General features: G+C 37.8%; 1 protein-coding gene across 1 annotated transcript in view; it reads left to right on the top strand.

The window, feature by feature from the left end:
* Positions 1-15,741, top strand: part of TENM2 (teneurin transmembrane protein 2) — a 1,578,682-nt gene that overhangs the window by 422,363 nt on the left and 1,140,578 nt on the right. Inside the window, exon 4 of the mRNA XM_030572355.1 lies at positions 2,680-2,730. The gene's annotated coding sequence lies outside the window, so the exon portion shown is untranslated. The remainder of the gene's footprint in view (positions 1-2,679; positions 2,731-15,741) is intronic.

Here is a 15,741-nt window from a genome sequence, read left to right on the forward strand (position 1 = left end):
ACTGGGAGACAATCACTGAACCATGAGGAAAAGAATGAGTCTTGTGTCTATGTGACATATAAACACATATACACATGCATAAAATAGTCTTTAGAAGTCCTTTCTTTAGGACAAGTAATTGCTCACATTCTCAAAATGGTGTGATAGGGTAATCCAAAATAGTAGTTACTAGCTTAAATTGAAATTGTTCTTGAGAACTTTATTTGGTATTTATAGCTGCTTTTATAAATGTTTACTGCATTATTGTTAGTGGATGCAATGGATAGCTGGTGCTGTTAGTTAATAAGGCTATTTTTAGGAGAAAGGCATGCTATATTTGTATGCCAGGCTCATGTGCTCAGTATGGTTATTTATGGAATGCATGCTATTATTATATTTAGAAAATTGATACATTTTAAGATATGGTACATATTTGTTAGTAATCAAAGAAATACTGGGGTCATATCCTCAACTGGTATAAATCAGTGTGGCTTGCTGAAGTCCTAGCATTGTATCTAAGGAATTAACCTTTCCTCTGTTTCTCTTAAGTTTTCTCTAAAATGCAACTAATTTTGCTTCATAAACCTGCTTGGGTTAGAGGTGTAGGTGATTTTTAGGAGGGAAGTGGTGGCAATACTGTGCCAATGGATGGAATCTTCCTGTGTTTCTAAGGATCCCAAATTACTGAAAAAAAAGCATCAATCTGACTTTTGCAAACACACTGGCCAACCTCCAAAACTATCTTGTTTTGGATGAACTTAAGAGACTGTATTTTCTTCATTTTTCAGAGCTTTGCACTCAATTTAGATGCCTAAAATTCCTGTTACAATATTGCAGGCCCTTGGCTAATACTATCAGTAGAAAAGAAATATCCCAGAAGTGAGGATCACAAATATTGTCCTGTGGTACTATGAGCCAACTGTGGGGAAAATCTGCATTAACAATGTGAACACACAATACTTCCCACTTACCAGGCACCTTTACACAATGGCAATGGTCTTGACTAACTTTATAGCAGATACCATTCTAACCAAATAGCTCTTGCACTCCTAACCATCTAAGATATCCAGTACATACAGGAGGCATGCAGAGTAAATGTATGCTTCCTAGCCACCTAAGTCAAAATAAGTTGGTTGTTCTGAGTCTCTGTTGCTAGAATAAAAAGTTATCTCTGGCTTCATCCAGCCCTAAAGTACCTTTCCGTTTTAATATAGTTATATTTTAAGACTGTAAAAGATACCTTTGAGGTGTAATTGAATCAAGCAGCATTCAGGTTGATTAGACGAGTAAAATCTATGGATGTGTCTACTTGGAAATAGGCGGCTAAAACACCAAACTAGCTTAACAGAGGGGAAAAAGCTTCGGCTGGTATATTTCATAAAGTCTTAGTCATCAAATGAGGAAACCTTATTCATAAGCTTTCGGCCACATGTGCTCTAAGGCATTTATGGTTACTATTTTCCTTATTAGTAAATTCATTTTTAAAATGAGGAGCTTAAACTGTATATTCAAAAGAGTATATATCCTTAAGTTCATATCTGAGTTGTATATCCCTTTCCATAGTGCATTCAGTAATTTCAATTCACATATATAATATAAATCCATAAATAATATTCTATATAGTGGTATAAGCAGATATGAAATACCCATACTTGTTTATTATTATTTTTAGGGCCCGTACATTTAGGGCCTGATTTTTAAACATGCTAGTGAGGCCAATATGTGCAAATATGAACACAATTACTGTAACAGAATGTGTAAACCACAATACTTACCTGTTCAAATATGTAATTATCTAATTTGCATACACAGTCACAGTAACTGACAGTGCAAATTGAGTGTATAAATGTGCATGCTAGTTTTGTATCTTTTAAAAAAAAATTTAAAAATCAGATAGTCTTGCTTTAAGAAGAGTAAAGTGTAATTCTTCTTTCTGAATCAGATATTCCAGTTACTGAAAATTATTATAGGTTTGGAGTTGCTGTATTTATATGGGCAAATATTGAACAATGTCTCCATCTTTACAGTTTCCAGAATTTCTTAACACAGAGAAGCTAATTTCCTACAGCCAGTTAAGCTTTGCTACTAAGAAACAGCTCTATGTGGTATCCATTAAGCCTGTGCAACAGGTGAAGAGGGAAAGAAGGAAAACAGTCAAGAAGCCACCTATTAATAGATGTAGGTGGGTGGGAAGGGGGAGAGGCAGAGCAAAAACAGCAGCTGCAACAGCAGCTGTACTTTCTGCCAGATCCAGCGTTTCACCAGACCCGTCAGTATTTCCCATTTATATATACATTATTAATACAGTCATTATTTTTAATTAATAATGTATGTATAATAGGGAATACTGGTGGATCTGATGAAAACTCTGGAACTGGTGCCCGCTTAATATATACACACATTTCTTTCCTACTGGTAGTAGTATTCCCCATTATAGGCGCAGAAACTCTCTCCAAGTCAGTTAAAAAAATAAAATAAAAACACCTTCTAAACTGGGTTAACAGTGAAAGCATGATCATTGTATTTGCTTTAATCCTGCAGAATGTTGCTTTTTGTTTGCTGTGTGGTGTTTTCCTATAAATAAATGAATAAAGAATAATTCTAAACAAGAAAAGAGAAAAATTTGGACAGCTGGTTGATTTCTGTTCTGTTTCTTCCCCAAAACAAAAACTACAAATTAATTTTGTTTCTTTTTCCCAGTTTCTTGCCAGTGCTCGATCAACACCTGAGGGATCCTGAACAAACCTCAGAGTAAGTAATTAACATTCAAAGCCTCAGCATTCAGACACCTTTTACACTTTCTCTTGCTTCCAACTAGCAAAAAAAAAATTCCAAACAAGCTTTTAATTAACAGGTGAGTTTAATTGATATGTAGGTTGTCTCTGAACAGAAAGGACCTTAGTGAGGAGGAGGGGAAAAGTCCATCATACTCACAGTTGAAGACCATTAATCCATTTGCACCTGGATGTTTTGAAGGAATCAATTTACTGTAGTGAAGAAAGGAGGAGAAAATCAAAAGGTTGGAAAGCAGCAGAGAAGGAAGAGCTCTGCTATAATTGAGTATGCTTATCAGAGTGATTTGTAACTTTTAGCAAGTACCCCAGTAATGCTTTCTTCCAGGAGAGAAATACTATGTAAGTAGTTATTGCATTAATGGGATATACTTGGTAGAACTCATATATTTCTAGGGTACCTTATAAGATTGGGCATATTGTTTGCTGACTAAATGTCAGCCTTTTAGCTGCCCATTTCAAAATAGGTAGATAATGAAAATGTCTAACCTATGCTTGTATCTACAAATGATTCTTAAGAAATTGATGGCCCAGCCTACAAGGCACCCAAAAATAATGTGAAAATACCAAGTAACTGAGCATATGAGAGAGTAATTTTCAAGTAAGCATAGGTGTACACCATTTGATCAAATGAAAAATATGATTGTGAATAATGGGATGACTGTTCTGTGACTGGGCCCCCAGGTGCAATTCTGGATCTGCTAAATATCTGAGTGTACGGGGTTGTTTATTTGGTTAAATATAGAAATAAATGAGAGGCTAAAATTTCAGAAAAGAGAAAATGTTAGTACATTATTCAGCTCCTCATCAAAGGTGGTAACTTGCATGCATTTTGTGAAAGAAAGATCAGCATCATAATATATACAGGAATGAAAACTTTTTTAATGTGGAAAGTTGCTGTGTTTTTGAATAGGGTGTTCTTCCTTCCTATTCATTTCATGGCAACATTGAGTATTTGTGGGATTCTTTAGTTCTGTTTTTTAACTGTTGGCTTCAGAAAGTAGTCCAAAGAACCATGAATGCTGGTAACAAATGTAATCATATGTGTAAGTAGCCAAATATTGACAGAGACTGGACCATATTATCAAGATGTTTGCTCATTTCTAGTATGCATCTTGTTTACACATTTTAATACTATGGGCTCTCTTTGTACACTCAGAAAAAAATCTGCACCAGGTCTGTCATACACAGTATGACAAGCATTCTGGTAAATAGTTTATGTGTGATTAGGGCCCTGTGAGACATCTTTCTCCTTCCTTCTATGCCACCTGTGCTATCCTTACTCCTGTTGCTGAGTGCTTATTGCCATATGTAGTCCTACTGAATTTACTCGTGTAGATCTATTAAGTGGTCACCCGGTTAAGAGTTGTACGCACTTTAGGAGAGTTTTCTAATTGGTCTATGCAAATCCATGCATTAATATTTAGAAATTCTTGTTTTGGTATTAAAACAGCATAGCTTGTCTCTAGGAGCATTTAATCTATCTTTTAAAAATAAGTGGACTTTCTCAAACAGTGATGTCCCCATTTATCTTCCCTGAAAGATGATATTTCACAATCAGGTGCACCTATCATAATAAACCATTAAAATGACGCCAGCCTTTAAATGTATTTTTAGAATTTCATATTTCACCAAGTGTTGTTATATATAATTCATGGCAGTGGGATATGATGGGATACGACATTTATCTCATTTGTGAAGAAAGACCAAATAACTCACAGCTGCATATCTTCAAATAAATTATAATCATCCTCACTCACCAGCTTTTATTTTCTTATTTCTCTTCACTTTAATTTATGTTCTGTGAAATATTAATTCTCTTTTGAGAAACTTGAGTGGTAGAACTGCAAATGTCTACATCCTTATCAAAGCACAAGGAAGTTCCAGGTTTTTATGCTTATAATTAAGCTAGTTGTGTATTTGAAAAGAGAATTCATACTGGACATGGAAATCTGAATAGGGGAAACAGTAGCCCTGAGAGTAGTAGGATAAACTGATAGTACAGAATTTTTTCTGAAAGGTATCCTCTCTTTCCAGATATTTAAGTTTGGGCCTTATCCCTTTTTCTACACAGGCGCATAAAGTCATCTCTCTGTTTCATAACTCAGCAGATCCCTTTTTCTCTCTTTGGGCCAGTCGCTAGCGGGTGACATCTCTCACATAACGTGTTTTCTAATTTTGGTTCTGTTGATGTTACTAGGTAATGATTTTCCTAGGGCACAGAGTGATAATGAACGCAGTTATTAATTTAATGCAAGGTCATTAGTATGGGATGTAGTGCTCTCCCGTGGATAGAGCATTTAACTGTAACTTAAGGAGAGCCAGGTTTTATTACTGGCTCTGCCATTGGCATGCTGTGTGCCACTATGCAGTCAGTGCCTCTCTGTGCCTCAGTTTCCACTTCTGTAAAATGGGGAAAATATCACCTCCATTGTAAAACACTGGAGATTTACTGATGGGAAAATGCTATATTTATTAAATCCTATTGAAATTATTTCCCAAAGCACCCAGAAACCTCTTATTAGGCACCTACCTACATCTTTAGGTGCCTACGGGAGATGTGGCTGGATGCTGCTGCACAACCATATTGATGATGCAGTTGACTCCAGCCTATTACACTGTACGGCATGAGATGGTCAATGGGATGTATGACTATGCTCATTGTGTCATGTTGGACATGCAGAAGTTTCTCATGCTAATGATAAATCTGAGTGTGTCCATTAGATGTTTGAGTTCCAGGATGGAACTAAGATGGAGCTGGCATTAGACTGACCTATCTGCCTCTGTGTATTCACTTTTGGCCAGTCTTTTTCACTGAGGTTCTGAATGTACTCGGCGTGCCACAGTATGTGAGCAGGATCCATGTCCTTTCTGCTGAGCCCAGGCCAAAAGGGAAAGAACTGGGCCCACTGTTGGTAGGGATTGCCAATATTGTCTCCCTAAGAGATGTCTCTCTTCAAGAAAGCTGTTGTGTGGCCTCTACTTATGAAACCATATTTGTCAGTGAAGATGCTGACATGTATTCACCTGGATTCATCCTTGAGGGAACATCATTAAGAAGCTAGTGGCAATTCAATTTCCCATGATTTCTGTCTTTCACGTTCACTTTAAAATTCCATCCTTTCTGGGCTGCATTGGATGATGAGATATCACCATGATACAATTGATCATGACACTTTATGGGGATATTTACAGTCATTATTTGGAGTATTCAGTTAAGTATTCTGTTCATTTTTGCTTGACAGGTCCCAAATGTAGGTTTAGGCCAGTTGCCTTCCTGCCCAACAGCTATTTATCAAACCTCCTGCTCAGTGTGTATATGAGGCTGCTTGGAGAGTTGGTGAGGAAACACGGACTGCTGCTAATGATCAGTTCTACATTTCCATCATATAAAATGTAGGTGGTGAAGTGAAACAAACTACCCATTGGACTAGTTTCTCATCCCCATGAAAGCTGCTTCATGACACTACAGTGGTACAAACCTTAAAAGGGGTCTACCAGCTGGTCAGAAATTACCCTTTGCTGAAGAATTTCCAGTTCTTGAGACTGACATAGCCAGTTCTACACCAACCCTTCTGAGCCTCAGTTGTAAAAAGAGGCATGATCAAAGATGTGACTAGACCTCCCCTCTATTCTAGCTATCCCCAACTGCTGGAGCAGGTGCGGAGGGTCATTGGCAGCTGCTATATTAAAAAGATATCTATGCAGAGGTGCCAGGTGCCTGGCATTTAATTAATATTACATATAACAGCATTAAAAACCAGACATTCAAACAGGAAAAAATAACTCAACTCAACTCAGCCAAGCAGCTCCTTTCCACTGCCCAACATTCTGGTAACATACACTCAGCCCTCTCCAAAATCCCTGCTAAACAGATGGTGTTTGTAGTGTGCCCAGAAGGTCATTGAATTCAAAGAAGGGGAAGAGTTTCCAGAGTTATGGGACCTTCACAGAGAAGGCCCTGCCAGCAACCCAGACTCTCTTATAATGAGGGAGATCTAGCTAAGGGCCCCTAATAATCCCAGCTGTGGCAGCATATCATGGAACATTTCTGAAGATGATCTAAATGGCTTTTGGGATTGACCCGAGGATCAGGGTGAAAAGGCTTAAAGGCACCTTTGTGTCCTCTTCCCTGGAGCTGGGCATCAAAATCCTATCCCAAAGATCTGTCTCAATAGCTTTGTAAAACTGCAGAATGGCATAGGGCAACATAGCTAAGGCTTAATCCAGATAATACCATAGTGATATTGGTGGACTGGGCATCAGCAATTGGAGACTTGGCAGGGGTAATGCTGGCAAGCTGGACAACTTCTTATCTTTCAGAGTTTTTCTTTCTTATTTTGTTTAATTAAAAATATCTATTTTATTTTAACAAAACAAATATTTTAAGTATTTTTAAATCCATTTAAATAAAAGGATTTCACTGTATATTGAACAGTGATCACGGCTGTACATTGAGATTCAAATTAATTAATCGGACATTATGGTACTATCCACTGGGGCTCATTTAAAAGCAAGTGCATGGCAGAGCTGGGAACTGTCTTAAACACAAATGTCTGTAATGTCTGATTTCATTAATTTGTCCCTCAATATAGAGTAGCAATCATCATCATCAATGTGCACCATCATGAAATACTCTTAAAATAAGCAGTTTTCAACTTTATCATTGGGTGAGTCATACTTTAATAGAGATTCTCACAGACCCCCTACCCCTATCATTCGTCATCGCATTACATCCCTGCAGCCTCTACAGTAATTGCTTTCATGGAAGAGTCATATTTAATATACAATGATTATATATGACATATTAGTTAATCATAGCATCACACAATAAATTAACAATAAACTAAAATCATTTGGCTACATGTCTTGTAATGCAGTTTAGCATCCTGAAAGAAGGAAAGCTGGCATCAGATGATCAGCTAGCTCTCTAAGGGCCACCAGCAGTTGATATGTAGTAGTTAAACTAAAAATATAAATGGGAGGGGGGAAGAGGAGGAGGATATTGTCCAAATGTTGAAGCAGGATGAACAAAAAAGGAAATGCTTATAGATGCTTATTCCTCAGGAGATTTTAGTCATTTTGAGGTGCAATGATTGAATGTCCAAAGAGCAGGAGATAAAACAAGAGTATTAATGTTACTACTTAGATGAGATAGAAGTTAATCTACTGAATGTCAATCTTTACTGAGATCCTATACAATTTTTAACATAGCCCTGTATACCAGTGGCATCAGTCTGTACCGATCAGCTTTTTTGCAACCTCTCCCTATGGCAATGTTTTCTTTATATATGCTCATTTCTTTTATCATTTAGCATGATTAATGATCATTGATATTAGTGTGGAAGTGGGGGGGGGGAGGCATATCGTTCCATTGTACCTTAATGGTTTTATGTATAAAAACCATCATATTAAAAGGCCACTGTAAAGAGTCTATCTAAATGCAAAAATCTGGACTGAGCAGGCAAGGAAAATGTTGCCTGAGTAATGTTAGGGTTTATAACCACAGCTGTAGGAATGTGTGTATACTATGACTAGTCCATAAATGTAGTGATAAGGATGATGATCAGTAAAGAGCCCATATATGTATGCTTTGTAGTCAATCCACACACTGTTTTCTGAGAGACGTGAGAGGTATTATCCTTATTTTGCGCATGGGGAAACCTGAGACAAAAGAGTTGTGACTTATCCACAGATACATATTGAATGAGTGGCAGAACCAAGATGAGAATTCTTGAGATCTTGGTTCCTATTTCAATGCTTGGATCGAGACACGCTACCCCATGCCATTTTAATATTGTTTCTATTCCATATTTACTACAATTCAGTTTTAACTTTGATGAATGTAGTGATAATAAAGAGTGCCTTTCAGCAGCGTTTGGACACTGCAGCCTACTGTTTACCCATAGAACAGCACTAGAGCAAATCTCCCCACACCACCCTTCAAAACAGCAATGATGCATATTGGAAGGAACCACTTCTAGCTGTGAAACAGTAGTTTCTCTTGTTGGGCCTTTCCTTCTGAAGTGTCAAATATTGCCAAGGTTGCTGTTCTGGGATGTGATCAGGTAACTTTTATAAAACCATAGGTAAAATTTTATATGCAATTAAAAGACAAGGCCTCTGCCCTGTGGAGATCACAATCTAAATTCAGTGCACAGCAAACTCTCTCTCTCTTTCTAGAGAAAGAGAGAGAGAGTTTGCTGTGCACTGAATTTAGATCGTGATCTCCACAGGGCAGAGGCCTTGTCTTTTAATTGCATATAAAATTAGAGAGAGACAAGTGCGCATGCTCTATCGTGCAAATCACCGAACATCATCATCTTCATAGCATCATTCAGCCTCTATCAGCCTTAACTACATTTGAACAGTACATTACTCTAGACAGGTACTACATGAGTGTTATGAATTAAGATTTTCTTGTTGAAAAGCTTTACTAGTGCCTATTCTCCTAACCAATCAAGATGTGGCAAATTGTTCTGAGGTAAAATTTTCAAAACCTTCACTTAAGAGCCTAACTAAATCCTATGTAAAATCAATTTCAATTTTTATTTACCATTGCGAGTCAGTAGGACTTAGGCTTCTAAGTGAAAGGTATTTCCTTTATGCTGTATTAGTTTTTAAACCTTACACTTTTTTTATTTGGTTGGTTGGATTTTATTTTTGTTTGATTTTATTTTTCCTCTCACAGAGCTCCTCTGTGGCTGCCATTCAGTTTCCAAAATACTTACTGCCACTTCGACATCAGAGTCCAGTTAGCCATTTGTGGCCATTGCCCTGTCAGCAATCACTGAGGCATTACAATTCTCCTTAGTATGTCATGGGCGGGGGGAAACATGTTTAAGATCTTATCCGGATGATAAAACACTTTGAAATTTATATGCATGTGTCATAAACAGATAGTTAAGGGTTAATGTCTCTTTTACCTATAAAGGGTTAAGAAGCTCAGGTAACTTGGCTGACACCTGACCCAAACGACCAATCAGGGGACAAGATAATTTCAAATCTTGGTGGAGGGAAGTCTTTTATTTGTGCTCTTTGTTTTGGGGGTTGTTTGCTCTTGGGACTAAGAGGGACCAGACATCAATCCAGGCTCTCCAGATCTTTCTGAATCAGTCTCATGTTTCAAACTTGTAAGTAATAGCCAGGCAAGGCGTGTTAGTCTTATTTTTGTTTTCTCAACTTGTAAATGTTCCTTTTTTGCTGAGAGGATTTTACCTCTGTTTGCTGTAACTTTGAACCAAAGGCTAGAGGGGGTTCCTCTGGGCTATATGAATCTGATTACTCTGTAAAGTATTTTCCATCCTGATTTTTACAGAGATGATTTTTACTTTTCTTTCTTTCTTTCTTTAATTAAAAGCTTTCTTTTTAAGAACCTGATTGATTTTTCCTTGTTTTAAGATCTAAAGGGATTAGATCTGGACTCACCACGGATTGGTGGGGTAGGGGGAAGGAGTGGGGATGGTTAGTTTCTCCTTGTTTTAAGATCCAAGGGATTTGGATCTGTGTTCACCAGGGAATTGGTGAAGTCCCTCAAGGCAACCCAGGGAGGGGAAAGTTTGCAGGGGACAGATAGTGCTCCAGACACTAGAATTCTGGATGGTGGCAGTGTACCAGATCTAAGCTAGTAATTAAGCTTAGAAGTGTCCATGCAGGTCCCACTTCTGTACCCTAAAGTTCGGAGTGGGGGAGAAACCTTGACAGCATGTCATCCAGTCTGAGTAGGTCCTCTTACAGAGCAGAAAAAAACAGCACATTACTATGCTTTCACTACCAGCCAGATGAAGACCTGCTGAAGTCAGTAGCAAAAATCCCATTGACTTTAGAGGTGCAGGATCTGGACCCAAGTTGCAGGGTGTTTTCTTCCTTTTTCCGTTTTTAATACAAATTGTTATATTACTTGACTGTCCTTGTGTAGAACCAAATAAGTCTTGCTCCTCTTTTAGCTTTATCATTTTGAGTCCTAGAATCAATGCAGCAATGTATTGCCTATTCTGTGGTTTATTTTCGCATTACATTTTCTCTTACCCTCTGTGATGATAACTACTGTAGGCCTAGGACACAATGATTTTCATGGTTCCTTTTAGAAAGGCCACTGTATGGGTGAGCAAGGGAACAGCATGAAAAAGAACTGGGCAATTTAGTAGCTGAGGCTGAGCCATCCAACCTAGAGGGGAACTGAAAATTTTATGTTAAGGATATATAATAGTAGAGGAGTGACATAGAGGGAGGCGGGAGTGAAGAGGTGGGCCAAAAGAAGGAATTGTAGAGCTGATTAAGGATACTTGACTGTTATAGGATTAAAATGTTGCTCCTCTTTGATCATTAAACTGATACCCGGGTGTTGGGATCAAAGGGTTAAAAAAATATAAACTGGGGACACAGATGGTTTGAATCTGGTGCTTAGTATGACTATTTTGTCTCTCTCTTTCCCTTTTCTGTCTCTTTTATATTCAGTTCTGTGCATTAGATCTTCTCTAGTCTTTGAAGTCCTACCTTGCATGCGTGTTTTTTCTTCAAAAACATTTTTGTGCTTATCTGGATATTCACAGCTTTGTTGCTGCTCTTATGTTGATGAAGCATTTTCTCAGGGATGTGTTTATTTTCATTCATATACCACTGTGGTCCTATTGCCTCTGTTCTGAATGTTGTTCCAGTTCTTAACAGCCTCTTTTCATCATTGCTTTTAGCATGTCCAATCCTCATACATCAGTCTTTTGGAAAGTTTAATTCCTCAATTCTTCAACTGATGGTATCGGAGCTATTATGTTACTAGCACAGCCAAAGATTATAACCTGTGTGTTCTGTTCCGCCTCATGCACATGTTTATTAGTAAGTTAGTAATGTTGTAAGAAGTTGCACCAGCCATTCCCTGATTTGGTGTACAAAAAATACAGTAGAGTAAACTTTAAAATGTTTAAGAAATAAGCTTCTGCTTATGAAATTTTACTCCCTATTCATAGCAGGTTATTTTAGCTTGGAACAGAGACTGTTAAACAAGTTACTACTTACTTGTTTGGGTTATTTCAAGATTTTGTGGAAGTCTTTTATAAATGGCAAAGTGCTACAGCTAAATGGTTGAACTAGAAATTTTAACAGGTCACTAGAGTTTTTAACATCTCTGAAGATTCTGTTCAAATGAAAACCCACTCCTAAACTTCTGCTCTTATGTTCTTTTTAAATAATTCTTGAAAAAGTTTGTATCATTGTTCCCAAGCCAACCATCGTAATATTCAGAAACTTTTTGGCACTTTCCTTAAGTGTTGTTTTGTTGTTGAGCATTGGCTCTCAAAGCAACAAAGAAAATGAAGGTTTAAAAGAGCATTTAAAGATTCTACAAAACAGCTTGCAACCATGTATTAAAAAAAACATACTAGTAAACTTTAAGCATTGCACAGATAATGAGTTAGTAGTTCAAAATATAAATGAGTCATTGGTTTTGTTTTAGCAAACATACTGATCTTGGATTGCTCATGATTGGAAAGAGGATTGCTGATGATTCAGAAATAGTTTTAATACAACTAAAGTCTTGGTGAGGAGCCCAAACAATAGAAAATGGAAACAGTGTATTATCAGCACGCATGTTTAAGAGTAACCAAAAGTCCTGTGCTATACTTAGTACTTGACAAGATTGGACTGAGAAGTTTGCTTGTAGTTCAGGTACAAACTGCAGGAATCTATAATTCATTAAGGAAGTCTCTCCCAGAGCGGAACAATGAAAGAGCTAGTGACATCTGGAATCTATTGAAAAGTATTATTTTGTATATTTAATCAACATGTCACATAAATGAACCCAGATACCCTTCTGATAACTGACTATTCAAAAATATCGCACTCATATAGACACTTGTAATCAGTAAATCTAAAGTATTTTTCAGAGAAAGTAAAATCATCTCACTTTGTACAAATGAGGAAATTGATTCACGAGAGAGTTGAGGGACTGACCCAAGATCATCCAGCAGGCCAGTGGCAAAGGCCGGAATCAAACCGAGGTCTCCTGAGTGATTTCTCTATTCTGTAGAATACACTACATCCCAAGAGATGAGCAGTGCTATTCTGATCATATAGCATACAAAGTTAAGCAGAAATATTTTGATCACATCTTGCAGAAGGTTACTCTGGACAAGATCACAGAGGCAGTATTAGCAATAAGAATTGCTGGTCTGTCCATGGAAAGCATTGACAACAGCGTTGTTGGACATGCTGGCTTGTGAATTAGAAAACTTAAGCAGAATAAAGAGGACGCTTGTAAAAGTAAAGACCACCATGAAATTCTTAAAGTTTCAAAAACTGTAGCATCCTCCTATGCTATATTTAGTCTACTCCATATACTTGGGAGAAAAGGCAGGAGGTTTCCCCGTGGCCTTCACCAAAGCAAATACTGTATTCTCAGGACTGAGGATAATAGTAGGGTCAGATTCATTTCGTGCCTAACGCTCTTTGAAGACCAAGTTCTGCCCTCAGTAGGAACCATGTTTGCGTGATAGAATCAATTTCTGCTTGCTATGTACCATAATATAATTGTCACCTGCCAAGACTCATTGTAAGGATACCTTGTATCAACCATTGTTTTTGTGATTTATTATTGTATTTTCATTTCTTTAAAGTACTGCATAAGGGTTTAATCAAAAGCAATACCATCCGACACTTCCCCCTGCATGAAAATTTCATTTAATTACTTCTCTAGAACTAACTTGAGGAATTATAGTTTAGAAGTTTGAAAGATATTACATGGAAAAACCTCTCAGACATCTTAGTTAGTTAACTGGTCTTTGTTCAGATCAGAGTTCCCATCTGTTGTGTTATGACACATGACTAAACCAATTTCGTTTTTAATCCATAAAACACACTGTCAACCTTGTCTGTCTCTTTTGGTGTCATTGCTTGTTTGACTATGACTACAGTTGTGAAAAACTGAATAAAAACATGTCTTGCATTTTTGTAGATGTTTTCTTCTATTTCCATATATACATTTTCTGAGAACTAGTCTTTAAAATTACTTTTTTACTTATCTTCATGACTCTAGACTTTGAAGTAATACTTCAGTGACAGCTGAACTGAGACATTTAACAGCTTCCTGAACAGACCTCTCTGTATTCTGTACCATACTAAAGAACTCCGTTGCTCTTGAAAATTTTATCATGTAGGAGGCTATTAAAGTTACGAGGATAGGCTGAAGCATGAATAAATTCTGAGTCTTACTGATGATGTCATTATACTGGTCAATAAAATACATAGAAGCAAGGACTTTTCATGGCACTAGGATCAACTAACCAAATCAGGATACATGAGCAATTAACTCTTTAATTAAGATGAATGGGTGACATTAGCCCTCCTTAAACCCTGCTCGTCAGCATTTACAAACAGAAAAAGACTGATGTCTCCTTCCCAATAAATGTACCTTTTATTTTTCATTTGTTGACAGCACTCATTCTTTCCACTTTGAAAACAAATTCACTGGAAAACACTGCCAACCACAGAGATATAAACAGTTCCATTCAATCAATGCAATTTCTCATTGCTTAAAGATATCATGATTTTAATATGCTCTCTAGCCAACTTGCATTCAATTTTTGCTGTTTTTTTTAATTGAGAAAAATACAGTCTTGCTCTGCCCAAATGCAAAAAGCTCATTGTTTGATACTTTTGAGGCCATTGTTATGCAGTGTTGTTGTCAGCCATGTCAGTCTCAAGATATTAGAGAGACAAGATGTTTTGAATTTATATGTTTTATTGGACCAACTTCTGTAGAGAGAGAGAGAGAAGCTTTTGAGCTTACCCAGAGCTCTTCCTCTGGGAAACTTGTTCAGGCCAGGTGTACACTACAGATTTACGTACCCCTGAGCGATGTAGTTATACCAATCTAACTCCAGTATCAATGTAGCACTATCTATGAGAGGGCTTCTCCCATCAACATAGCTACCACCTCTGAGGGTATGTCTACACTATAAAGTTATGTCAACCTAAGTTACATCGACGTACAACCGCCGCAATAAATAAAATGCTTTTGCATGTCCACAATACGCTCCTTGTATCAGCGGTGCATGCTCTCACCAGGAGTGCTTGCACCAATCTAAGGGCTTGTATACACTGTGACGTTATCAACAAAACTTTTGTCTTTCCCAGGGACTTAAAACCCCCCGCGAAAGCCAAAAGTTTTGCTGACACAAGTGGCAGTGTGAACGTGGCTTTGCCGGCAGGAGCACTCTCCTGCTGATAAAGCTAACACCACTCCCAAGGCTGAAAGTATTTTGTCAGCAAAAGTGCCAATGAAATACCGACAGAGAGCATTCACACCTGCTGACTTTTAGCGACAAGGCTATGTTGACACAGCCTTGTCGCTTAAAGCTGCCTAGTGTAGACAAGCCCTAACTATCAGTGTGGGACATTGTGGGACGGCTTCCAGAAGCCAGCAACAGTCAATGCAATGCAACATTGTCAACCTAATTACATCAACATTGACTCTATGCCTCTCGGGGAAGTGGAATTATTAAGTAGATATATAGTATCAGAGGTGTAGCCATGTTAGTCTGGATCTGTAAAAAGTGACAAAGAGTCCTGTGGCACCTTTATAGACTAACAAATGTATTGGAGCATGAGCTTTCGTGGGCGAATGTTCACTTTGTCAGATGTATGTCATCCAATACGCCTGTTAGTCTATAAGGTGCCACGGGACTCTTTGTCGCTTTTTAAGTAGATCTAGTGTGTGAGTTACACCTGCAGGAGCAACATTTTGGTGTAAACACTTAGAGTTAGTCAACCAGACTCTGTAGTATAGACCAGGCCTCAGGGCGGTGGATTAAGTGCTCCGATGGGAGAAGCTCTCCTGTCTTCGTAAAAGTGTCTTCGCTAAAGCAGTATAGGAGGTGAAGCTGCAGCACTGTGAAGACAAGCTCTGAGTGTCACTGCTAAATACAAGATGGGACAGGTGTTTAGCATAAGTTAACACACATTTCAAGGGACCATTCAA

This window comes from Gopherus evgoodei, chromosome 8 (genome assembly GCF_007399415.2).
Source record: "Gopherus evgoodei ecotype Sinaloan lineage chromosome 8, rGopEvg1_v1.p, whole genome shotgun sequence".
Lineage (NCBI taxonomy): Eukaryota > Metazoa > Chordata > Testudines > Testudinidae > Gopherus > Gopherus evgoodei.